Below are 25,773 nucleotides of genomic sequence, written 5' to 3'. Positions count from 1 at the left end.
TATCATGTTTTCATTCCTTTGAAATTGTTTGTTTATGGATAGAGATGCTAAGGTGACAAACCAGAGGGATGGCATATTCTGCATTCTGCAGTTTGGAGCTTCAATTACCCACATAAGCTGAAAAAGACTATAGCTCATAATGGATTTCAATGCTGGAGACTGATAGAAGACATAATACTTCCTGTCACTTGATTTAAAATAAATAATATTTCAACCGTGCCTCAGACCTGAATATTCATATTGGAATCTTTTGCTGTAAGCTGAAAGGTCATAGGTTCAGTTCCTAATCTGTACTGAGTTAGTTGCTCTCATCATATTTAGCTTTCCACTACTGAATATTCCTCAATTTTCATTTTGAATCCCTACTAAAAATTCCATACCTTTGCCATTGATTCTCCTCCCTGTGCCAGTCACTGTCACATTAAAGGTCATGACTAAGACCATATCTAGAATACTGTATACCATTTTTGTCTCCATACTATCAGGTGAGTCATACTTGGAATTGGAAAGAATTCAGAGTAGGTTAATCACTGGGATGAGGTTGTTATATAATGAGGAAAGGTTCAGCAGTTTGGCCCTCGACTCAGTGGAAAATAGACTAATGAGAAGGGATTTTCCTGAAACATACCAGATCCCAAGGGACCTTGGTGGGGTAGATGCAGGGAGAATATTTCTCCTCTTGGTACATTTTATAGATATAGGGTCTCCCAGCTGAAACGGAGATGAGGAGGAGTTTTTTCTCCTAGAGGGCAGTCAATCAATGTTTACAATTCGCTTCCATGGAGAGCGTGGAAACTGTCTCAATATATATGCAATTTTTGATTGACTGTAAAGTCATGACAGGCAAGAAGGTGCATTAAGGCCACATTAAATCACTTGACTGATGGTGTAGAGCCACAGAACCAAAATACCTATCTCTACTACAGCTTCTTATGTCTTATATTTAATTTGAGTATAGGAGTAAGGATGTCTTGCTGCAGTTATGCCGGGCCTTGGTGAGGCCACATTTTGAGTATCGTGTGCAGTTTTGGTCTCCTAGGCTGAGGAAGGACAATCTTGTTATTGAGGCAGCCCAGCAAAGGTTCACCAGACTGATTCCTGGGATAGCAGGACTGACCTATGAAGAAAGACTGGATCAACTGAACTTGTACTCACAGGAATTTAGCAGAATGAGGGGGGAATCTCATAAAAACATGTAAAATCCTGTTGGGACTGGACAGGCTAGATGCAGGGAGCATGTTCCTGATATTGGCAAAATCTAGGAAGAGGGCTTGCAGTCTAAGATTAAGGGGGAAGCTATTCAGGACTGAGATGGGGAAGAATTTCTTCACACAGCTTATGAACATACGTTATGAACCTGTGAAGTTCTCTACCACAGAAAGATGTTGGGGCCAGTTTGTGAGATATATTCAAGAGGGAGCTGGACATGCAGTCTTTGCAGTTAAAGGGATCAAGGGGCATGGAGAGAAAGAAGGTGTGGAATACTGAAAGTACACGATTAGCCATGATCATGTTGAATAATGGTGTCGCTTAGAAGGCCAACTGGTCTACTCCTGCACTCATTTTCTGTGTTTTTATGTTTCTATATTCTGAGCCCATCTATTTGCACTTCAGTGGAATTCACCCCAAGTTGCTGTCCCTACCCCTACATCCTTTCAAGCAGAAGAATTCATTATATCCATCTTTGTAACAGAGCCCTGCTTCAGCTCATTGTTTCCTGGCACTTGCCCATTCTGTCAACCAGACCCACTGCTGGGTAACACACTTTTTAGAATGCATGCAGCAAACTGAAATGCAGAGACCTCAAGTCACTGGGCACATGACAGAAACGTGACAAAGATATTGTCCAAAGTTATTGGAAAGTGACGAGCAAATCTCTGAAATGGCAACAGAGGATTTTGGAAAAGATGTGAGGGAGGACGAAAGGCAGCACTCACAAGAGAAGGAAGGCAGGACAAAGTGGAATGAAGGGCTGCTGTGAAAGTGAAATGGGACCAAACACTTCTCAGCCTTGAGTTGAAATGATTTCAGAGTCTGGGAATGGGTGGAACCACAATGAAAGATGCTAGATCAGAGACAAATTAAAGTCAAAGAGATGACAGTGTGGAATTTGGTTATGGTTAATTTCTACTTATAGAGAAAACCACAGTTAGCAACCATAAATAGAATATAATCACTAATAAATCCGGAAGGAAATTCATGAGAAATTTCTTTAGCCAGAGCGGTGAGAATGTGGAACCCACTACCACAGGGAGTGGTTGAGGTGAATAGTATAAATATATTCAAGGCAAAACTGGGTAGCTACATGATGAATAAATGAATAAAAAGATATGTTAATAAACTGAAATGAAGAGGAGTGGGAGACGCTCATGTGGAACATTGACACCACATGGACCAATGTGTACAAATGGCCTTTTCTGTAAACTCTGTCCATCTAATGTGCAATGTCACACTATCATGATGTAAATTAAAACACAATCCAGCATATTTTCCCTCTCTCTTATCCCAGTGGATAGTTAAGTAGTAATTGTATATGATGGGTGTTCTGTAGCGTATAGTGGGAGTGGGGAGAGATCACAGACACATGGAACAGAAAGGTGGAGTGATGCCAGAAGTGTTTGCAGACAGGAAGAGGAAGAAACAGCTGTCTGGCGGGCAAGCTGACGTCATGTTACACATTGTGAACTTTTTCATCTTCTGTCATTAAAATGTTCCATGGAATCTTGCTGAAATAACAAGGACTTCACTGTGCTACACTTCTCAGTTCTTTACCTGTAATACGTATGACAGTGCAATTGTCTGTGTGGCTATATGTAACTATATGTTTGTTTCTGATTGTTACATGTGTGAATGTGTGTGTACATCTCTGGGTATGCATGCTACATGTGTATGTGTGTGTTTATGTGTATGTGTATGTATGTGCACCTCTATGTATGTGTACAGCAGCATGTCTATGTGTTTACATATATAGCTGTGTCTCTGTGTGCGTGTGTGTGTTTGTGTGTGTGTGTGTGTCTGTGCTTGTGTGTGTATTTCTGTGTCTGCATCAAGTATTTGGAAAATTCCATGTCAGACTGATTATCTTTATGGCATCTTTCCATAGCATTTAATCGGACCAAAACAGGATGTGATGGAAGAGAGAAAAAGCGAAGAAAGAAAGAGAGATCAAAGATAGAAATGAACATGAAAAATGTGTGGGAGATGTGATAACAGGTAAAAAAGAGGCCAATATTTCCGGAGTGGAGGAGAATGGAGAGAAGAGAGAGAAAGGGGAGACAAATGGGAAGCAATTGTGGAAGAACGTTAGAGCAGGTAGCTATGTAGCATCCTTCATCCCATTCTGAATTGCTCCAATGGTCCCCCTATGCTCATGGAACGGGCTTCACTTTGGGAGCTACATTGGGACCATTCGTGCTGATGGGGTTGGGATGGGAATAATTTGCATCAATTGGCAGAAGGGCTGATGAGAAGATCAGTGATATAAAGGGGAAACTGCTATTAAAATGGTTAATATCAACCATTGTGATAAGGATGAATCATTTCTATAATCCATGTATTTACTTCAGTTAACACATATTCTAAAATTAATATAGTGGAATATAGCTAAGATATCTTAGTTGCTTATTTGTTCTGTGTATTTGTGTGCATGCGTCAATTTGTATTTTCATATCTCTTTGTATGTCTGTGCATGTGTGTCTCCAAACTTTTTTACCTATATTGATCCATCTGCCTATTGGGAGCACGCAGTCATGCTTTTCATTGCCTGTGTCTTCGGTTTGGAATTGCCTCCTCAAGCCTATCTGCTTCTCTCTCCTCCTTTAAGTTACTTCTTAAAAATGATCTTTTGGATCTAGGTTTTGGCTGCCTGTTCCAAAATGTGGCTCTGTGAAGGAACTTGCTGTACACAGTAAAGGCATTCTATAAACCTAAGTTGCTGATCTGCTGCAGGTGAGGGAGACCAAATGTAGAAAATGGTGTGTAATGTGCTCTGAAAGATGCTGTGTGTTTGAAAATGAATGGCCAAGATACCTTGTACCAGTTCCCAACTCTTCAGGGTTGCTGTAAAGATTCCAAAAATCAAATTTAAGTTCATTTGCTGCAAAAAACACTGGAGCCGTTTCACAGGAGCAATCACAATGTCTTTGTATGTTTTACTCATGTTTTGGCAGAGTTCTATTCATCCTTGATAAAAGTAGCAGAGAATTGCAATGAAAGGATATTTGACAAAGAATGATGACTGGAGATGAGATGTGATATTTCTCTCACATTAAGTCCAGGCAGACTAGACATTTGGACATTGCTGCTTTCTACGTCAAAATAAAACAAAGAACAGCAGATGCTGAAATATAAAAAAAAGAAATTGCTGAAGAAACTCAGAGCTTCAGAACAGTTCTGAAGTAGGGTCACTTGACTTGAAATGTTAACTACGCTTTCTCCCCATTGATGCTGCTGAGTATCTCGAGCAATTTCGGTTTTTCTTCGTTCTTACATGAATGTTGCTGTGCATATTGGAGTGTGGGAGGAAGGTATTTAGCTGTCAGTTTATCTGGTTCTTTCCTCTCTCAGTTCAGCCAATAGCTCTGGAGTAAGTATATAGCACACAACCACTGGGAAAATAGAGGAATACACATTCAGCCTTCACAAAAGAAGGAATAGAAGCAGCAGGAGGAGGCTACTCAGCCCATCGAGTCTGTGATACCAGTTAATCTAATAAGATCATGTTCTATCTCAAATTCTTTTGCCTGCAAAATCATCTCATCCATCAATCAGAGGGAATGCTGTTTCAATTAATCTTTTCTCATTGGTAAGAATCCCAAGATTAAAAACAAAGGCTGATGGTGGAACCATCAACTTTTCATTGGTGATGGTGGAAGAACTTCAGCGAGAGGATTTTAAGTGCACATAGAGAAGGCAACAGGAAATCACCTCAGAGATAGTAGGAACTGCCGATGCTGGAGAATCTGATTTAACACGGTGTGAAGCTGAATGAACGCAGCAGGCCAAGCAGCATCAGAGGAGCAGGACAGTTTGACGTTTCGGGTCAAGACCCTTCTTCAGAAGAAACGACCCAAAACGTCAAACTTTCTTGCTCCTCTGATGCTGCTTGGCCTGCTGTGCTCATCCAGCTTCACACCGTGCTATCTCAGGAAATTACCTCAGATAGGAGCAAATTACTGCAGATGCTGGAATCTGTACTGAAAAAGAAATGCTGGAGATCACAGAGGGTCGGGTAGCATCCATGGAGAGAAAACAAGCTAACTTTTCGCGCCTAGATGAATTTTCATCAGAGCTGATGTCTGCTCTGAGAAGATGGTGGTGAAGGAACAGTAGTATCGTTTTCAGGAAATTACCTCATATATTCCTTTTCCTCATCATTCTGTTTATTGAATTTGAAAATTGGAGACTCCCCCGGAGCAACTGGAGAGGAAAGCATGAGGTGTGGAGAATCGCGCTCTGCTACATCCCACAAACAGCGACATGTTAACAACAAATAAACCTGTCATTGAGATGTTGATTGAGAGGCAAATGTTGGCTGAGACACCAGGGAGAAAGTCCCTGTTCTTTGAGAAAGTGCCATTGCAAATGTTACAACAACCCGAAAGGATAGATGAGACTTCAGTTCAACACCGCAAGGGCAAAGCAGTGCGTCTTACAGTGCAGCATTCCTTCAGTATCAGGGTTTAAAATAGCACTAAATGTAACATTTCAGTGGGAGTTCACTGTAATGTAAAATTCACATGTAAAATTAGCTGGCATTGTGCTTTTATAATTAGTTGATCCTTGAAACTCTTCCTCTCCCATGCATTTCCCTGTTTTCAAAATAAAGCAGTCTTAAACAAGCATTCATATTGTAACACGAGAAAGTGCAGGTCATAATTATAGATCATCTCCTGTTCCATTCTCCTGTCAGATTGACAGAGCCAGGGACTCGACTAATTTTCTGAAGAAGGGTCTAGGCCCGAAACATCAGCCTTCCTGCTCCTCTGATGCTGCTTGGCCTGCTGTGTTCATCCAGCTCTACACCTTGTCAACTTAACTAATTTCATCTTCAAACAAATGTGGACTCTCAAACTAGAATTGACTGGGAACTTGGTGGGGAGGGACAGACGAGGCAAAATCATTCAGCTAGACTTGGGGATCTTTAAAAAATGCTTTAAGATGCTTTATCTGCAGAATTTTATAAATCATAGCGTAGCAGAATAGGGTACAAGAACGGAGAGACCTGCGGCTATATTTGTTCAAATCATTGAAGGTGCTGGGGCAGGCTGAGAAAGTAATAAGAGACACCACCATCTCTATGAATAGGGGAATAAAGTACAAAAGCTTAAAGAAGTGATGGCCTACTTGTGTAAAATACTCAACTGGAGCATTGTATCCAATCCTGGGCAATACACTTTAGAAAGGCTTTAGAGAAGGTACAGAAAAGACTTCTGGTTCCAAGGATGAGAAACACTGTAGATAGATGGAAGAAGCCAGAGTTATCTTCCTTAGAATAGAGAAGGTTAGGAAGAAATTTGATCGAGGCATTCAGAAGTATGAGGGATCCGGACAGAATAATTGCTCACTTTGGACAGGAATCAGAAGACGCTGATTTAAGGCAAATGGCCAAAGAATCAATATGAACAAAATACGTCTTTACTCAATAAGTATATAATATCTGGAACATACAGATTGAAAGTGCAATGGGGACTGATTCAGTTCCGGCTTTCAAAGGAATTTGACATGCTTCTGAAGAGGGAAAATAATGCAGGACTATGGGGAAAGTAAGGGGGAGTGGGAGTAGTTGATTATAGTTGCAGAGGGTCAATATGGATGGAATGGGTCGAATGGTCTCTTTCTGTGCTTTCACCTTGTTATGAATCTGTGATAGAATGACTAAAACTGAATTAAAGTTTGAAATTGGTTACTAGTGTGTTAGTATCCACAGTGCCTTCTTGTCCCAGTATCCAAACGAAAATGTTATAAATCATTTAGTCAGAATTTGTTCCGCTGGCAATGTGATAGCCTTTGCTTTTTTCTTCTCTCCATCCTCTTTACACTTGACCTTAATATATCTCTTCAGGTTTAAAACAGGCAGCCTTGTTAGTGTCTGACTGCAGCTGTACTAGGCAATGAAAGGGGCTTTTTGCTTCTTCATCCCGAAGCTGTGCGCTTTGACAGAGTTTCATGGAATTCTCGAGGACTTCCTGACAAGGATTGGTGTTCAACCCGAAAGGAGTTGGCGAAAGTTAGCATCTTATATAAAAAGGAGAGAGAGTTTCACACATGAGCCAGTAGCACTGGATCACAAAGCGATTTCACAGGCCAGTTGTTTAGTTACATTATGTTCCACAACAGAGATGCTAAACAAAATTCTGTTCCCTACATTGGCAGAATGCACATACATTGACATATTGCTCCATCTACTGGTTATATTCTGCAAATTTACATACGATTAGAATATTGTGAAAAGATCTTATGAAAACTAAAATTGTTGCTTGTATCATAAAATGGTTATAGCACAAAGGAGGCCATAATGGATCTAGGACCACTCTCCCTACTTCCACCTCCTATCCATTCTACTATAATACTGCAAGTGTGTATCCAATTTCCTCTTGAAAGCCACAATTGAACCTGTATCCACTACACTTGCAGGCAGTATTTTCCAGATCCTAACTACTCACTGGATAAAAAGGGGTTTCACCATTTCAAATTTCGTTTTATTATCACCATGTCATATGGTTCTCCATCCTTTCACCAATGATTTAGTCAATTCATGATACTGAACATCTCTATCAAATTTCCTTTCAGTCTGCCCTTCTTTAGGGAGAACAATCCCATTAATATAACTGAAGTAACTGAACTGTTTGTGTTACAAATTATAATAAGCCTGGAATAAGTACTTAGCATTGTCACTGGTACAAAATCCTGGCATTCAAGCAGCTCGATGACTTAAACCTCCTCCCTTGTTCCTCACTACCTAATAGCATTATGGGGGAAAACTGGTCACAAAGATTATAGTGATTCAAAAAGGCCACCATTCATCTCCCCAAAGAGCATGTAAGCATGGCTCTGGTCTGGCCAACAATGCCCACGTCCTGAGCACCAAGTTCGTATAATGTTTACTATTTTGGCAACGGTGTTAACAAATTTAAAAGGAGTAGGTTGGCAACTGTTTCAAAGTGGCACATGGACAGATTAATTGCGTGTCTCCCTATATGACCCAGAGTAATTGGAAGACCATATGCACACAATGGACAATTGTATCATATTTCAGTGAAAGGAATATACTTTGGGCTGTTTTGAATCATTACTCGATGTTGGATGCATTAAGTTGGCAGGCAGTTGTTATAGTGAAGCCAGACTGTGTCCCAGCCTGTCACCCACACACAAAATATTTCGTTATCAGCAAGAATCAGTGTAACTGGAGCAGGAACCAGATCAATTTATAGGCACTAATTTGTCTACTGTGATCTCCTGCATTGGTTTAATTCACTTTTCCAAAGAACATTTTCAAAGTACTTTTTCCCTCATTTAACCCTGATTTTCCCCGGAAACAACATGTTTGTGAGGAGTAAGACATCTTTGATTGCGATACTCATGACCATGTGAAGTAATGAAATAATGTCCAAATATCAATATAGCTAGAAGGTAAATATTTTAGATCTCAATTAGTTCCTTCTTTAAACAGTTTTCAGCAAACTCTCTCATTATGTGGGTTGAGAAGAAAATGCAGGAAGAGACATTTGGAACCTTTTTGGTCCACGTGAAGTACAAACCCATGCCTTTCCAAAGTCACATAGTGGAGTTAATATGATCCTCTTTATTAACTGAATGCCTGACTGATCTCTGTTTCTGTGTGAGCAAACTTGTTGGTGTGCTGCCTGAAGTAGAACAGTTTCTATTCATCATTGGCAGTAAAGCACTTTGAGGGTTCTGGTAGTCAGCAAAGGAGCTATATAAGAGCAAAACTTTTTCTTCTTCACTGTGGTAGCACAAACATAATGGAACAGTGAATCATTAATTGGCTTTAAACCATGCCTATGTGAAGACAACAAAAGCTGGAATCATTCTGTTTGGAAAAGAAACTGGGAATTGTTGGCTCGAGGGTTCTTTAAAATGGGGACAATTTTACCACAAGGTGCCTATCAAGGGACTTGACAAAACCAGGCATGACAATCGATAATTTAAAAACAAACAATCGATAGTCACTTGAGAGAGATAAACAGGGACATGGGAGAGACTGGGGGAAATGGGGAAATCTACAGAGAGCTTGGCATGGATTCAATGGACCAAATGGCCTCATTCTGAGCTGTAAATCATTCCATGAACAATACTTACTCATAGAACAGGATGCATAAACTATCATCAAAGAGTTGTTAAAGTCTGACTCAGGGAATTAGCCTGAAGTTCAAAAACTCAAATCTGGATGAATTTGTCTGTGTTTTATTAGATCCAGTCGCCTTATAAAAACTATCCGTTGCAAGAGAAATGTGGTAAGTATTATCAGTACCGGACAGGGGAGCCTGTAAGACCCCATGTATCTTCCTGCCTTCTGCTGCAGCTAGTTTGCATCCTACTGGCCAAACTTTATTGAGAACAGAGGTCAGTTGGTGAGTCAGCTGTCTTTAAATGCATTGCCAGATGAACAAAAAGTTTCTCCCATTATTTTAAATCACTCAAAATCATTCCAACATGTTCAGTACAGTTTTGAATCAGTTGCTGATAGGATTGGACCTTATGTTTGCCCAAAGGTTTTACACTTGCATTAGGGACTAGGACAGTCCTGTCCTGACCAGAAGAATGAAGGAGAAATTGGAAAGATATAGAACCTTCACAGAGGGATTGTCAACATTCCTGGACTCTCCAGGAATTAACAACTGTCCGGGCTCCACGAAAATTGTGATTTTCACTTTGTTATTCATGCTTGAGAACAAACACCCCCTCCCCTGCATTCCCCATAACTGGTACCAGAGCTCTGAACTTCCAGCACGCAGAGGCCCATCTGAAAGTAACCCAACGACTCCATCCTTCTGGTTGAAAATCTCGCCCACAACCACCCCTGTCACCACCTAAGGCTCTCCAAATGATGTGTAAGGGGTTATTTTGACATTGAGTCAGAGCGTATAACAGGTCCCATTCCAAACTACATAGAGCCTACAGCACAGAGCTGGACTTGAGCTGAAAAGCCTACAGTGATGTCCAATTCCAGGGGAGCCTCCTCCCACCATAATTACTTTTCTTTCATATATGTTTCTAACCTCTACTTAAATGCATAATGGCTCTGGGCTCCAACCACTACATGTGGCAGCACATTCCAGATTTGCATCGCTTTCTGTGTACCCCAGTTAGTCCAAGCCAAACTGATTATGAAATACATTGTGTAGTAGCCTCCTTCAACCCTGTATAATATCTGTAACCTCCTACAGCTCTTTTCCAAAACTGCTTTTGAATGAGATTTGAACATCATCAGCAAGGCCAGTAGGTGTTGCCTGTCCCTAGTTACCCTTGAACTAAGTGACTTCCCAGGCCCTTTCAAAGGAGCAGTTAAGAGCTAACCACGTGGCTGTGGATCTGATTTTATCTGCTTTTCCCAGTTAAGGGCAGCAAATTTCCTTTCCACAAAAACCTTAGTGAATCAGATGAGATCTTACCACAATAGACAATAGTTTTACAGTCACTCTTACTGGTCAAGTCTAGCTTTCAATTCTAAATTTATTATTTGAATTGCTTTTACACCAGTTGCACCAGATAGGCTGGGCCCCTGAATTACTAGCTCAGTGACGTTACCAATAGACCATTGCCTTCCACTTCCAAATCTGTGTAACTACCTCTAACCCCACAATCCTCTGAAATCTGTGTAACCTTCATCAGCCGCTCAGCTCTCATCATCTCTGTCATATCCTCCATTTCTACAACCTTTTAAGTCTTCTTTACTCCTTCATTTCTGGCATCCTCTACATTCTTTTTTCCCACGGTCCATCAATGGTAACCCTACCTTTGGTTGCTGAAAGCCAAGGTTCTTGAATTTTCTTAATACCTCTCCATTCCTGTGTCATTTTTGCCTCCTTAAAACCACCCTTTAAAACCTTACCACTTGGAACAAGCTTTTCTTCACCTGTTCCAATATTAAATTAGGTTACTCAGTGTCAACTTTTATCTGATAATGTCATGGTGAAGTGCATTGTAGTGTTTTACTTTTCTCACAATGCTGTACAAATGCCAATTCTTCTTGTTGTGCAAGAATTATCAATCAAGTCAGATTTTCTTCAGTGAAGCACATTCTCTTTAATACCAAACAGACAGTTTGTAAGCAAGGACATAGCCAAACTGCAAGAGTCTGGCTTCTGATTATAATTCCTCCGCACGTTTGGCTGCTCACAGAAAATCATGACCGTTCCCTGCAAAACAACATGCAAGGAGTGATCCTCCCCAAAGGATCCACCACAGGCCTGATGTGTGTGTAAGAACTACACCGTATCAACTCACAAATGCGCTTCTACATGTTCCTTGTTCAGAAGTAAATACAACTGGGCTGGATTTTGCATGGACCCAACAGGTGTGTTTTCAGCAACATTGCGGGGGTGGGGAGACATGTGAAACAGAGTGGGTGTCCAGCCTTCACCTACCTACACTCATGGCCAAACCCAGATAATAGAAGGACACTGAAATTGGAAGCCCACCCAACATTTGTAATTCAATAATTAAAGGTCAATTGAGTGAGTTAGACCACAATTGATTCAAAGTTACCCTGTCTACACCTTGAGTAGCCAGGAGGAATGTTCAGTAATTTCTTCGAAGTTCTTGAAAAGCTGGATAAGGGTGCCACTATCTTCAGGGGATATTGGAGCATTCCTCCCAGGTATAGTAAGCTTGATCCTTACTCTCTATCTGCTCTCCAAAACCTAAACCTCCACTTGCAACTATCTTGATCCCCTCCATAAGATGGTCGAGCCCTCTTCGTCCAATGCCCTTCAGTTAGTTCACAGTCCACACTTGCCTTCCTCATGGAACTGCCTGCAGTAAGGTGGCACCTACTATTAAACTCTTGGTGCTGTTGCGACTGCTGGAGCTGCTCGCTCATCAGGTTCACTGGCTGTCATTTTTTCCGGCAGACACCTTTATACATTTGTTTAGCTTCTTTCAAGCTAAGCACTGTGTGCAAAGTAATTTGGCAACTTGCAGTTAAAGTACTCTTCCCCTTACATTGGCCATACTTCCTTCTAGGGATCGCCCTCCAAAATGTTTACAACTTGCACTCTATTCTTGATCTTTCTGCTGGCTTATCTGCAAATATTTCTACCCGTTTCGCGATCCATCATTCTTGTTCAGCCTGGAATGTCGCTCAGCATTGTGCAAAGTTTTATCTGTTCAGAATATTGACTGGTTTTGAGTGGGCTTGAACTCCACATGTCCTTTGGTTCCCCATTTCCTTCAGTTCATGTCTCCCATTAATATAGTCTGGCTGATAATTAACAATCTTAGAGCTTCAGCGCATTTTCATATCTATCTTGAGAGTAAGTTTCTCCTCTCTCAGCAGATGTATTCTCTTTGTAGGATCATGTATGCCTAAGAGAATGCTATCTCTGATGAGCTTATCTTTCTGTTGTCCAAACTCTCATAATTTAGCTAAATGCATCAGTGCAGTCATTTACTGATTAACAGGCTTTCCCAATCTCCCTTTGAGTTCTAACGCTGAGCAAATACTTTTCTTAAATAACATTAATTTCTAGCTAAAATAGAAATTTAGTTTGAAGTATTCCATCATAATCTCTCCTGTCTAGATTTAGTGCTCTTCAACGAAGTCTAGGCTGCAATATAGTGTGTTGCATACTTCAAACATATTCTGTGGAAGGGTCACTGGATACTAAACGTTAACTCTGATTTCTCTCCATAGATGCTGCCAGACCTGCTGAGCTTTTCCAGCAATTTCTGTTTGTTCAGCAGTCTTGTTACTATTTTATAGGCTTGCCTCAAAGCTCTTTTAATTTCCATAGTAGCAGGGAATGGAAGATGCACAGCCATTTTGATTTAACAAGTCTTTAAAAAAATGTTTTTCCTTTTTGTCTCTTTCAGTAGCTGGCTTACATATAGCTCAGAAGACCCATATATGTTCAGATACACTACTCTGGCACTATTATAAGTAATGTACGATTAATGGCCACCATCAACTGCGCATAAAGGTGCTTAAAGCAAAGGTACTGGTTATATGACTACAGTAAGTCAGCCAGATAAAATTTCATTTCACAAGGCACACTGACAGTTTAAGAGATAGAAAGAAAGAGAAGTAGAGAGATGTAGGAGGCAGAGAAAGAGAGACAATAAGATATGGCAGAAATAAAAAACTAGGTAGAATAACTGACATTGGGACAGCAGCTCGGCATTTATTAATCTGGCAGCCAGTATTGTACCACTGGTCTTAAGTGAAGGTACACATAGGCAGTCTGTTGTATCCAGATATCCCTAACATGACAAACCAAACACATAACTTTGTAATAAATGACTAGTGACAGCACAGTTGTAGTAGCAGGATACAGGGATATTTAGGCAGCAATGAGCAGTTAATCTAACATGAAAAGTCCCCAGCAAAAAGAGTTTGATAGTACCATTGAATAGCTCTGAATTCCTGTAAGTAATACTCTTGATAAGTGAACAAAATACTGTAGTGAACTATTCACTTAACAGGAATGAGCTGTAGCAGAGTGGGACATTTATTCCCGGCTCCTTCCTGTTTTCCTTGCAAGGTTTTGCTTGTAGCTTAAACTACATTTTGCAAGACGCAGCAAGAGCACCTCTTAATCACATCTGGTTTCAGACCAATTACCAGAAGCAAGGAGCAAGCCCTGGAGACAAGTTACAAAGATGAAACTTTGGAAAGTCTTCTTCCCCCTCCCCCACAGCCTTGACAATTCCCCACCTGCTGAGTGCAGTTCTCTGCCTTCGATTAAAGGATCCTAGAGAAAGGAAGGCATTTTACTTTACCACTTCCTAACTTTTGCAAGTCTTTCCTGATTCCAACTTCTCAGGCGAAAGCAAATAAAGAAAGCCCTTGACACTTTCTACGTAGAGTTGTGGAGACTTTGGAGAGATTGTGAAGATTATTTTCTTCACATTTGGATATCAATTTGAAATATTGGAGACAGTCATTTTTTTCTTAGAACACAGCATGGTTGTGTTTTCTAGGATTCCAAAGGTTGATTCACTGTCACGAATCCTTCTTCTTGGTATTAGTACTTCTTGGTATAAATACCAATTGAAAGAATGCCTACTGAAGATTGATTTAATGTCGTGAAGCTGTAAAATTTTATTATATGGTATTTAATAATTAGATTTTTTTTTTAAAAAATCATTCACAGGATGAGTGTTTCGCTGACTAGGCAAGCATTTATTGTTCATCCCTAATTGCCCAACAGGCAGTTAAGAGTCAAGCACATTGCTGTGGGTCTGGAGTCACATGTAGGCCAAACCACATAAGGACAGCAAGTTCCTTCCCTAATGGACATTAGTAAACTAGACTGTTTTTCCTCTCTAAGATTGATTTTCGGTCATCATTGGACTCTTACTTCCAGATTTTTATTGAATTCAAATTCTGCCATCTACCATATTAGGATTTGAACCCACAACATTACCTGGGATTGTTAATCCAGTAATAATACCTCTAGGCCATTACCTGGATACATTTCATCAGAAACACATGATTGTCTCTTGTGAAAATTAAGACAACTTAAGATTGCTGCTGCTGAAACCTTCTAGGACAGACAACATGCTGGACTTAAAACATGAACACAATTGGTTAGTTCCTCTCAGGAACACTCTTTATATCCTGATGGCTGGAGTTTATCTCTCATTGTCAGTGCCCTCTTTTAGGTGCAACAGTTTTGACTTCAGATGTAAGAGAAAAAATGATATCAGCCAGATCCCTTTTGAAGCTTCCTCTCTGGTATAAATCAGTCGATTTGAACATCAGAGAGAATAGCTTAACAGGAAGATATCTGCTCTGACTGGGACTAATTTTAACTTTACAATGGGCATGACACAGGCATCCACATTGGTCCATTCCACTTTCATTTGATGGTCACCTCAAGGCTTCTCAAGCATACCTCCTGACCATATCTACAGAGCAAGTGTATAGCACTTGGCCATAAAAATATCATTATTCCCATCGAGGATGGTCAGCCAGTCAGTAATGATTATGCCATCAGTAAGTGAGATTCAGTTGTAATGCTGCAGTTAGTTAAGACCAACACCAAGGAAGAAATGACTCTTTGGACTCTCTGTATCCATCACTGTAACACCCATTTTTCTGTTAATCACAAGTTGCCTTGCGACAAAACCTTGGACTTATGGACTCTGCTGTCAACTCAAAGAGAAGATTGAGTGTCAACTCTCATATAATGGAAGAAAGGCCGTGGTATGCTCAGAGTGGGGGAGCTCCCATCTTTGAGTCTGTGGCATGTTTGATGGCCTCCATTATCGTGACAACTATATATATTCGAACATTCATACTGGTGTCACTTTTGGGTATGTGGGTGGACCAAGAACAGAGTTAACAACCAAGAACATGCCACCTAGGAGCAGGGGAAGACCATATGAGTCAACTATTTAACACAGTCTTGGATGGTCTTGAGCTTGAACTCCACATGCCCATCGGCTCCCCATTTCCTCTGATTCATGGAGAGACCAAAAATCTATCGATCCTATCTTTAAAGGTTTCTGGCAAAGACTTACCTATAATCCTGAGGAATAGAGAATTCTAAAGATTTGTGACCTTTAAGTGAGGTCTCTTCTCCTCACTTCTGTTCAAACTGACTGGCCCACAGCCTGAGACTATGCCCCCAAGGTTTAAATTCCTTCACCACCTTAAACAATTTCTCAGTATGTACCCTATTGAACCCTTCCAGAATTCGATGAGATCAACTCTCAACCAACCTTCACTGCAGCTTAGAGGGTGATCGTGCCACACTGGCTTCTGAAGTTTTTAAGTACCTTGGAAAGGAACCAGTTATCCAGATATTTTGATCAAACGCATGGGTTGTCATCTCAACCTTTTGCCTTCCAGAAGATGCTCCATAGCTGGATAATCCCTCAAACCGTGTGTGTGACAATCCCAAACTCACTGCGACTCATGAACAAAGAGGGAATAATTCTCTTTGAGAGTCTGTAGAAATCCATAACTTTGGAGTGGAACTGCAAACAAACCCATGCACACGAAATAACAAGGTGTAGAGCTGGATGAACACAGCAGGCACACCACAGGAGCTCCTATGATATTGCTTGGCCCGTTGTGTTCATCCAGCTCTACACTTTATTATTCTCCAGGATCTACAGTTCCTACTATCTCTGAAACAATTTAAACCCATGCACAATCTTTTTCCCTGTTATGGCAAACATACCTCAGATCAGAAGTCAGTGTTGACAATGACACAAAGCCAGATCAACAACAGTTTGTATTTATACTTAAGTAGTAACATCAAACACGGTAAAACTTCCCAAGATGCTTCCCAGAAGAGTTATTTCGCAGAATCTATTACAGAATAATGAAGGAGACATTAAGGCAAACCACAAAAACGTTTGCGAGGAATTCAGAACTAAGTGAACAAAATAGAACCAGAATCAGGTGATGTGTTGTGCCTGCATGATGGAGAGCTGGTGAACCCCATTGTGGTTCATCATGACTACATCTGTAGCAAGTGTTGGTTGCTTGAGGAACCCTGGCTCAGAGTTGATGAGCTGGAATCTGACCTTCGAACACTGCAACATATCAGAAATTTGGAGAATTACTAGGGCGCTGTGTTTCAGGAAGCAGTCAGACACCTTAGGCTAACCTTGAATTTGGCCAGTGATCAAGGGCAGAAGGCTGTGACTGTGAGTGAGGCAGGTAGAGGGATCCAAAAGGTAGCGCTGAAGGGGTCTCAGACCTTGAGCTAGTCTTGCATGTTTGAGATTCTTGTTCCCTTTGCGAACGAGAGTAGGGGTTGAAGGGAGGATACTGACAATAGCACCGTGGTATTGAGAGGTATTCAAGCTCAGATTCCAGCTCATCAACTCTGAGCCAGGGTTCCTCAAGCAACCAACACTTGCTACAGATGTAGTCACAATGAACCACAATGGGGAGTGAAAAGAGAAATGTATTTGTAATCAGAGAAGGTAACATCAGGGGAGTAGACGCTGTCCTCTGTGGCCCGGATCAGAAGTTCTGAAGGTTGTGTTGCCTGCCTGGTGCCTGAGTTCAGGATATCTCATCTGGGCTGCAAAGAATCTTAGAGTGGGAGGGGAACGATCCATTCGTCATGGTCCACATAGCTGCCAATGATATAGATAGAAAGAGGAAGCAGGTTCTGTTGAGGGAATATGAGAAGCTAGGGGCTAAATTAGAAAACAGAACCAAAAAGGTAATAATCTTCAGATTACTACCTGGGTCACCAGCTAACTGGCACAGGGTCAATAAGATTAACGAGGTAAACGCCTGGCTCAAAGATTGGTGTGGGAGATTTGGGTCTTTAGTCATGGGACTTTAGCACCAGTATGGGGGAAGGAGGTTGGATTCCACCTGAATCAATGCTGGGAGTAGAATCCTTGCAAATAGTATAACTGGAGCTGTGGATAGGGCTTTAAAAAAGATAGCGCAGGTAACACCCAAAATAATCCAATCCTAGATGGATCCATGAAACATTGCTGTCAGAAATACTCTATGAATTTGTTGTCATAGCTATTCTTTCCAATATGATTGACCCAATCAACAAGAACGTTAAAGTCACCTATGATTATCGTTCTATCTTTTTCCATGCTCCTATTATTTATTGTTTTATAGCCTTTCTAACAAAGTAGCTACTGTCTAGGGGTCTGTACGCTACTCTTACCAATGTCTTCTTTCCCTTCCTATTTTTCTTGACTGTACATCGTACAAGCCTAGATCATCTGTGACAACTGTATACATGTCATTTCTTATTGACAGTGTTATCCCACCACCATTTCTGTTCCTCTTGTCTTTCTGAAATGTCAAATATCCCTGAATGTTATGTTCCCAGTTTTGATCCCCATGTAACCATGTTATAAACTGCACTGTTGCTTTAAAAGCTATTTCTGTACCTGAGTAACGTACTTCTCCCTCTAAAAGAAACCTACTGACATCACAGTGGTGGCCTGGGGAGCTATTAGATCCAAGTTCCCCATGAACCATGGACGGGTCCAAGCAGAGGAAAAACACTAATGATGAATCCTCAACACGCCCTGAGGGATTTGACCTCCAATTGGCGTGGGTTTTGGCTTTGGCCACCCCGTGTTTACTCTGCCTGCTTAACTTCATGAGGCTTGAAATGCCTTTGAGGCTGCATAGGTACTTCTCAGAAGCATCTGCCTCTCCTGATAGGCTCCTGAGGCTTTGGAGCTGCAAGCCTGCTGATTGGACTTGCTATACCATCGGAAGCCTGCCCATTTCCCCTAATTAGACAATGATTGTGCAGGCAGCTAATTAGGAGCCTACCTGCAGTAAATTTGCTGGGCAGGTCACACTGCTGGCTAAGGCAGTCTCAGGGCCCACTATTCTCACAGATGTCATGGTGTCAATGACCACGGTAACATTTGAAAAACTCTTTAAGCTTTTGGCTTTCTTTCTTCTCTTTTGGCTTTCCTCCAAAACTGGGAAAGATCGAAAGACATGACAGATTTAAATCGAGCACAGAAGCAAAAAAAATAGGAAGAGTAAAGAACAAAAATGGAAGGTCTGTAATAGGATACAGGGCAGGAGTGATTAAATGACAAACAGGATGATGGTGCTAGGCTAAAAAGTAATGCCAATGGAAAAAGAAACAAAAGATGGATTTGGAGGAGGTGGCAATGGGAGGAATAGAATCATCACCAACGTGATTTGAAATGGTTGAATCCATGAGTAAGTCCACAAGGCTATCATTGAAAGATGTAGTACTATTCCTCTATCTGGCAAACTCTGTTTGGAAATTTTCATCTCAACAGTATCAACAGCCATTTTTAACCGAGAGGGTTCCAGATTGCCAATCCCCTTTTGTGTGGAGGTCCTCCTAGACCTCACTCCCTGGAGAGACCTTGCTGCAATTTTAATGATTTAGATTAATCTGTATGAGTTTTCCAATTACTCAGATATGTCACTATGGGAAAGAAGCCAGACACACGATCAAAGTTGCCCATTGGAATGTCACCATCCAGTGACTAAATTATAAAGGGGTAGTGAGGTCTATACAGTATCACAGCTGGCCTGACAAGGCTCAGTGGCAAAAAAAAAGACTTATAATGTGCATAGTGCATATTTTGCAATGCTAATTGGATTGTCATACATTTCATAGCAATCCTCCCTTTCCATAACGGGGCATTGCAACAGACCGGTCATTTTGAATCATGTGGACTGCAAAATGGGACTACTTTTGGTGCCGGCAGGAATGCTCCCTCTGAGAGCATTGCAAAATGTGGTTCATTTCAAATCCTACTTCTTCCATTTGGCAATAAACTGTAATCTCACATCAGGGAACAGATTTAAAATATATATATTGGGATATAAAGGAAAGATTTCGCACACATTTAAAAGAAGCTTGGGCAATGTAAAAGAAACAAAAGTTCTATCCTCTCTTTTCTCTCCTAACCTGCTATCTTCCCTGGAATCCTTAGTGAAAAGTTTGTTTTGGCTGTGATCCCAGTGAAGATAGAGAACAGTTTGAGATTTTTATCTTGGTTTTAAAAAAGAATTCAAGATCAAATGGAACCAAATAGTGATCATGAATATAACTTTAAATTATGTCTGCACGTGTGACCTTATGGTTCAGTTTCCAAAATCAAAGAAACTTGTATTTGTAAAACACCTTTCATAAACCTAAGATGTCCCAAAGTGTTTTGCAGCCAATGAAGTACTTCTGAAGTGTTATAACACAGAAAACACAGCAGCCAATTTGTGCAAGACCAGCTCCCACAAACAGCAATGACATCATGTTTAGATAATCTGTTTTTTTAGTGTTGGTTGAACCACAGATAATTGGCTAGACTCTGTGGGGAACACCACCAGTTCTCCTACAAAATAATACCATGGAACCTCCTACAGCAGACAAGGGCTAAGCATCTTCTCTGAAAGAAAGCACCTCCAACAGTGGAGCACTCTCTCAATACTGCATTGGGAATGTCAGCTGTGATTGCTATGTTTTCGTGTGGAAGTTGAACCCATAAATGTCTGACTCAGAAATAAGATTGCAACTCACTGAGTGACAGATGTGGTGTAACTTCAGGCTAAATCTACCTGGCAAAATGACAGCGCAAGTTAATCATGCACGCTATTATTTATTTACAAATTGACCAGCAAGTTTAGGGAATGAAGAGATGTGAGCTGGAAATCCCCAGGTGATTTTCACCACTGTACGACTTGATGCACATGAATGATTTTTCACACATGTAGTGCTGAATTTCTACAAATAAAGGCTATACCTAAGTAAAAAGATTGGTATCTAGTTTTCTACAGCACCAACTTTGTTAAGAATGAATGAACACATCACAAGATACAGTTACATTAAAAAAAATCATGTGTCCTGACAGAAATATAGCTCAGAAAGTATGAAATGAGGGAAAGAGCATTTGGCTGTATCATAGAAAATAGGAGCAAGACTAGGCCATTCAGCCTTTTAATCTGCTCTGCCATTCAATATGATCATAGCTAATCATCCAACTCAGCACCCTGTTCCCACTTTCTCCCCATATCCTTTCATCCTTTTAGCCCTAAGAAATAGATCTAACTTCTTACTGAAAATATTCCAGGTTCTTAATCTCAATTTCTGTGGCAGAGAAGTCCACAAACTCCTCATTCCCTGCATGAAGAAATTTCTCCATGTCTCAGTCCTAAATGGCTTAACTTGTAACCCTAAACTGTAATACTTGGTTATAGACTCCCCACTCAGGGGAACATTGTTCCTGCATCTACTCTGTCTAGTTCTGTTTGAATTTATTGGTTTCCATGAGAAGCACTCTTCGTGGTTCCAAACTCTATTGAACATAGTCCTAAACGATCTATTCTGTCTTCACAATAGCCAAAATGTCCTTCCTCACATTAGGCGACCAAAACTGCACCCTATACTCCATTATAGTCTCATCAAGGTCCAGTAAAGTTGTAGCAAGCCATCCCTGCTGCTGTGCTCAAATTCTCTCGCTATGAAGGCCAATGTTCCAAATGCTTTCTTCATTACTTGCTTCACCTGTAAGCTTACTCCCAATGACTGGTGAATAAAGGCCCCCAGGACTTGTTGCACATTCTCCTTTCCCAATGTATCACCATTCAGATAATAATCCATCTTCCTGTTTTTGTGACAAAAGCGAAACCTCACATTTATCCTCACTATGCTTCATCTGCCATGCATGTGCCCATTCACTCAAATAGCCCCAGTCATACTGAAGTATCTGTGCATCCTCCTCAGAGCTCACCCTCACACCCAGCTTTGTTTTGTCTGCACACTTGGAAATATCATATTTTGTTCCCTCAACTAAATCATTAATATACATATTTTTAATAGCTGGGGTCCAAGCATTGATCCCTGCAGTACCCCACCAGTCAATGACTGCCACGGAGAAAATGACGTATTTATTTCTACTCTGCTTGCTGTCTGCTAAACCATTCTCCATCCATGTCAGCACACTACCCTCAATTCCATGCTCTTTTTACATAATTTTATATATGTACACACTCTTATGTGGAACCTTATTGAAAGCCTTCTGAAAGTTCAAGTAAACCACATCCACTGGCTTCCCCTTATCCACTCTACTACTTATGTCCTCTGAAAACTCCAGTAAATTTGTCAAGCCCAATTTCCCTTTCATAAATCCATGCCATGTCCAATTTTGTCACTGTTTTCCAGGTGTTATTAATCTGCTGTTAAATCTTTTATAATGGACTCTGGCTCTTTCACCATTACTGATGTCAGACTATGCAGTCTACAATTTCCTACTTTCTCTCTACTTCCTACTTTAAATAGTAGAGTTACGTGAGTTATCTTCCAATCCACAGAAATTGTTTCAGACCCTGTAGAAACTTGAAAGGTGACCACCAATGCATCTTTATTTTTATGGCTACTTCCTTAAGTACTCCAGGATGTAGATTATCAGACTTTAGGGATTTATTGGCATTTAAGCCCATCAACTTACCCAATATCATTTCCCCACTAATACACTACTAAAACTTCAGTTCGTCTTTCTCACTAGACTCTGTTTCCTTAACATTTTTTGAGACATTATTTGTGTCCTCCATTGGTAAGACACAACCAAAGTATATATTTACTTGAGATAATGGGAACTGCAGATGCTGGAGAATTCCAAGATAATAAAATGTGAGGCTGGATGAACACAGCAGGCCCAGCAGCATCTCAGGAGCACAAAAGCTGACGTTTCGGGCCTAGACCCTTCATCAGACTTGGTCTGCCATGTTTGTGTTCCCTGTTATAGCTTCCCCTTTTCTGACTGAAAGGGACCTACATTTGTTATCAAAAATCTTTTTCTCTTCACATACCTATAGAAGCTTTTGCAATCAGTTTGTATGTTCCCTGCAAGGCCAGTCTCACACTCTCCCGTTTTTCATCAATCCCTTTCCTTTGTTGAAAGCTAAACTGCTCTCAGTTCTCAGGTCTGCTGCGTTTTTTTGTGCCAATTTGTACGGCCCTTCCTTAGATCTGATGCTATCCTTAATTTCCCTTGTTAGCCATGGTTGGGCCACCTTTCCATTTTATTTCTATGTCAGACAGGAATGAACAATTGCTGCAGTTCCTCCATGAACTCTTTTAAAGTTTGTCATTGTCTATCCACCATAGTGCCTTTAAGTAACAAACCCACATTTATCACAGCCAGCTCCTGCCTCTGACATCGTAGTTTCCTTTATTCAGAGGCACATTTTTCATTTTTAATAATTTCACTGGCCTGCACTGCATGGCTGTACTAGTTTAGGTTTGGCCTCAACCACCCATTAGTTAGTCTGAACTAAGACAGACTGTGTCTTAATGTTTTTCTTTTTAAATATAATTTCTGTTCTTGAAATGGCACTGGAACATGACAACTTAAACACTTTTCACTTTCTTTTTCTGAATCAGAATATTGTAAGTTTAACTTGCAAACTCCCGTTGAGCAAAACAAAATCAAATGCAAACACACCGTGTCGGAGCTATGTCCAGGCTGTCACTTTCTGTGCAATACTTAAAGAGTGCTACGCTGCTGCAGGCGCAACATTTCAGCCAGGACATTACATTCAGACTCTAATTGGCCTTTTCAGAGGATGCAAAAGGATCCCATGACATTTTGTCAAGGAAGGCGAGACAATTTCTCCCTGGTGTCCACCATGATAAAAACAGATGACTCGCTCATTATGCCATTGCTGCTTGTGGGATCTTGCTGCATGCAAATTGATTGCCATATTTGCTACACTTCAACAATGGCTAAACTCAAAAAGTACTTCATTGACTGTAAAGTGCTTTGGCACATCATGAGGCCATGAAAGGCACTATATAAATGCAATTTACTTATCTTACAGTGCCATCAATAAACCCGCGATGCTCACGCTCCACAAAATATCTGTTGGCAACATTGAATGTTCTTTCAGCCCGGAGTTGATGTGGCCTTCATATAAATTCACCTCATTCACTGCTGCAATGTCAGATACCCCACTGCTGAAGATGTGAACTGCCTATTAAGGAGTAAACTGTTTGAAGGAGTAACTCACAAGTGTTATATAATTATGTCCAGCTTCAGGAGATTTCACCAGGGGAGAGTTGGGGTGGGGGGTCGGTGAGATTAGTGAGTCAGGCATGTACCTGTCCTACTTAGACAGTCTCATGTCTCAGGTGAGAAAAGTTTTCATTGAGGCCAATTGGACTGTTAAGCAGCTCAAAGCACAGAAAGAGGCATGAGTAGTCAGTCATTCTGTTACACAGGACCACAGCCAAATTGTGGTAAATTTCCATTCCCCACTAATGAATAGCAGAAGCGGCATTGAAGGGGAGACAGAGGTGGTAGAGGAAGAAACTTAATCCTGCAATCGAGGGCAGATGAAAGTCCTCCTTTCTTTCTGACAGTTCTAATTGTCTGAAATGAAATAGATTTGGACAGGCCCGACTGAGCTTGGAGTTGGCACAAATTCATAGCACACAACTGCCAGCAATTTGGCACTAATTTGATAAAGACTCCAGGGTCCTCAGAAGACTGGGAACATAGTGCTGCCTTTACAGAGGAGGGGTGGGGGAAGGGGAAATATTGTTCGACCACTGGACGAAGGGCAAATGATTTAGACTTCCCAGAATAATTTCTTGCAAGTTTCTACATTTGCTTTCCATTTTGTTACCCCATTAGCAATGTTGCACATTGAAAAATGTCCTGGGGATGAGGGGTAACAGCGAGTGTGAAAATGTTGCTTTCTACCCAGGCAGGAGTGATAAAGTATGTTTGTCAATGAAATTCTCGAACAGGTCGCTTGCTCTTTTCCCCATGTTGATGAGTGAGGAGTAAATATTGGCTCGGGATACTGGAGAGAACTCCCCTATGAAGTGTGAAGTTATCCATTTTAATAGTCAATCAAGTACCAATTCCAGGTGTTATCATGATTAGATTAGATTAGATTCCCTACGGTGTGGAAACAGGCCCTTCGGCCCAACAAGTCCACACCACCCCTTGAAGCATCCCACCCAGACCCATCCCCCTATAACAGGCTTGTATTTGATTCTTTGATGAAATCGGGTATTGATTACAGCTAGGCTCTCCTCTAAGCATTTTGGCAGAAGGAGGACTATGTTGGTTTTTATCTTCCCTAAAAATTTTTCACCAATCATTATTGACCCTCCCAATTCTGGTTTTAAAATCGTCAAGAGGAACCAGCTCATCTCCCTTTGGGGCACGTGACAACAACCAATCCAGGCTCAAGTAGAATTCCTCTTTGGCCTCATCTGGTGCCATTAGATTTGGGGCTGACATCATACATCACCATGACATCCCTTGGTCCTTGTTTGCTGCATTCTAAACTGCTCCCAATCCTCAGACAACAAGGTGTAGAACTGGATGAACACAGCAGGCCAAGCAGCATCAGAGGAGCAGGAAGCCTGACGTTTTGGGCTTCAGCCCTTCTTCAGAAAATGCTCCCAATCCTCAAAGATATTATTTTTCTTGGTCAATGTGTAAGCTTCTTCCTTGGGTTGGATTTCATCTCTAATTTCCTTTGTAAGCCATGGATTGGCCCTCTTACATATCTTGCTTTTGTGCCAGACAGGAATAAGCAGCTGTTGCAGTTCTCCCATGTGTTCCTTGAATGTTTGCCATTGCCTATCCACTGTCATCCCTTTAAGTGACTCTCCCCAATCTATCAAGGCCAATTCATACCTCATATCTTCAGATCTTCCTTTATTAAGATTCAGCACCCTAGTCTCTGAATTAACTACCTCACGTTCCATCTTGATAAAAAGCTCTATCATGTTATGGTCGCTCAACCCCAAGGGGTCATGCACATCTAGATTGCCAATGATTTCCTTCTCATTACACAGCACCAAGTCTAAGATGGCCAGCTCTCTGGTTGGTTGCTCTACATATTGGTCAAGAAAAACATCCCATATACACTCCAGGAATTCTTCCTTTATGGTATTGTGACTAAATTGTTTTACCCAAACCATGTGCAGATACTACCAATATTCCCTTAACACATGCATCTGTAATTTCCCGTTTAATGCCATTCCCAACATCACTACTGCAGTTTGGGGGCCTATATATGATACTCTCAATTTTTTTTTGTCCCTTGATATTCCTCAACTCTACCCATACAGTCTC

The sequence above is a fragment of the Stegostoma tigrinum genome, chromosome 5 (genome assembly GCF_030684315.1).
Source record: "Stegostoma tigrinum isolate sSteTig4 chromosome 5, sSteTig4.hap1, whole genome shotgun sequence".
NCBI lineage: Eukaryota > Metazoa > Chordata > Chondrichthyes > Orectolobiformes > Stegostomatidae > Stegostoma > Stegostoma tigrinum.
The sequence above is the reverse complement of the archived record's forward strand: the minus strand, read 5'-3'. Positions refer to the sequence as shown.